Source organism: Montipora capricornis, chromosome 10 (genome assembly GCF_036669925.1).
Source record: "Montipora capricornis isolate CH-2021 chromosome 10, ASM3666992v2, whole genome shotgun sequence".
NCBI classification, from domain to species: Eukaryota; Metazoa; Cnidaria; class Anthozoa; order Scleractinia; family Acroporidae; genus Montipora; species Montipora capricornis.
This window is the reverse complement of record NC_090892.1, coordinates 63,608,329-63,610,828: the sequence shown is the minus strand read 5'-3', so window position 1 is coordinate 63,610,828 and position 2,500 is coordinate 63,608,329.

Sequence of the window (2,500 nt, the reverse complement as noted above, 5' to 3'; positions counted from 1 at the left end):
AGTATTTCTGATATTGTTAGCAAAAGAATGTCAGTTGCATAAAGAACTTACAGACAAATTAATTAAAACTAAAACATGCAGATACAGAGCAGGGTTAACTTTGAAATATTCTTAAAGACAAACAATTCTCATAGTGTAAAAGATTTCAAAATCAAAAATTTTTTTATTGTAAGGAATCTGATCGGTAAGATTATTCAACTTCTCTTTATATAGAAAGAACACAATTAGTACTACAATAAAACACCTCTCATTTCAAGTCTAAACGGTTGTTTGTGACTCACATGAATTTTTGTCTTACCACGTGACCTGAACTTATACCCACGGTTATTCAAAATAGTCCTTCATAAAGATCGAATCGTCCGTTTTGTCGAAAGCGGATTCAACTGTTTGTCCCTTTTGGGGAAAACCGGGAGGCCTAGAATAAGCTTACGTCCATTTAAAAGGAAAAAAAAACAATTGCAAGGGGTGTCCCTTTCATGGATTGAGTAAAATCACTTGAGCTTTTGAAAATTGGAAAGTTGAGTGCTAAAATGCCTTTACTTGTGAGTCTGTTCGACACACTCTACATTAATTAAGATCGCTTATCGATACTGTAAGTCTTGAGCTTGTCTCTCAAGCTCTGGTCGGCTGAAACCACTTTGCCAGCTGCCATTAGAGCTTTCTCTTCTTGGGCAGCATAAAACTCTTTAAATTTTGTATGACATATTTTCTTTACTAAATCTCTCCATATCGCACGGAGTCTTGTGCAGTCGGGTTGTGCTTTGCACACCGCTTTAGCTGTGACCAGAAACGATTCCCAGAGTTCTTCGTCAAGAGAAACTGCTTGCTTCGTTAACTTCATTAGGTGTTTCGGGTGCTGATCGCTTCAGATTTGCTTCACTAAGCAATTCTCTTATTCTACTGTCTAACGCTAGAAAAACGACATTGAACTTAGTGTTAAGAAAAGTCAACTTTCCTTCGTCCAAAGTTTTAAGCCCCAGTGGCAACGATTTCTTTTCCTCCTCTGAACATACCATTTCAGTCATTAGTTTCATTTCCTTGGCATAATTCTCCCTCGTCGATTCTGATAATTTTCTTGCCCCTTTCCGCCCGAAGATAACTTTTTCCCTTCCTTTACGTAGTTGGTGTAGGGCAGCACGTCCACAATGTCTGAGACAACAACTGCGTCCTGGCCTTCATCTGAAATTGATTGGATCAATTGATTGGCTTTTCGCTTTGTCAATCTTAATTTGTAGTACCATCTCATGAAATTTCTCGTTAATTGTCCAGTATGTAACATTAAGCACCGCACTCGCATGAAGATACACTTCATGTCTTTCTTTTTCTTTCAAGGTAGCAGCAAAGGCATCTCTAATTTCTTTCCAGTTATTCGTTTTTTCAACATCAAGAAGGACTCGAGAGCATTGTATGGAAAATGACGCCCGCTTTTCGCAATTTTTCACCTTCATGCCTGCAACTTCTGTAAACTTGGAAATAATTTCCGACAACATTTCCCGACAAACATTTCCGAACAATGTGCAGGATGGCTCAATGTTTTGGATGAAGTGCACAAATTGCTTGCGGACTAGAAAAATTGACAACGATTTATCATCCCTCAACTTTTTTTCGCAATGCGTATGTACACTTTTTATAAAAGTTTTTAAGGTTTCTTTGATTCTCTCACCCTCCTCCACAGAGATATATTTGTTAGAAGTTGTTTTCTTCTTACTCCTAGGTCCGTCTTCTGGTTTATTTCCCCCGACACTTGCTGTCCTCTTTTTTCGAAAAACCTTTTTTTTATGGCTCAAAGATTCCTTAAGAGACTCCTCATACGACGACATCTCTGATGCGTCTTCGCTACTTGATTTATCGGAAAAATCGTTACTGCTTCCGTCTGAGCTACTGCTAATTTCCCCACTTTCCGAGTCTGAATGAATGAAGTTCTCAGCAAACGCTTGCTTCAAACTTGAAAGGGAAACTGATGACAGAAATTCGATATTATCCTCATTCACGAAAGTAATTTCGGAGGCCAGTTTCTGCCCTCGCAGAATTTACGCGCGTGTGGCACACGACATGGCGCAATTTTTTCTAAAACTAGATTTTTTGGTACAACACAAGGGGACAAACCTAACAGTGAAAATGACATCTCGTTACGGTTTCCATCCCTGATTATGGCTCCTGCCATCATCTGTAAAGGTTTTCTTTTTTTGGCATCCGGAAATAAGATTTAATTTCATAAATAGTTTTGTCCTTTGGCCATTTCAATTTCAACAGGAAAAGAAAACAAACAGCGGTTACAAACATTTTCATTTTATACTTGACGTTTCGTATGTTGCAGCATACATCATCAGAAGTGACGGTTAAAACTGTTGCACAGAATTTTAAAAACTAGAGCGAGGAACTGGTGACTAGTTAAAAAGTGTGATAACAAAATCGTAACTTCCGGTAGTCGATTCTTCCGGAAGAAATTAATAAAGAAAAAGCTTCTCACTACCAATGTTTTCATTGAGAGAGGGTTTTA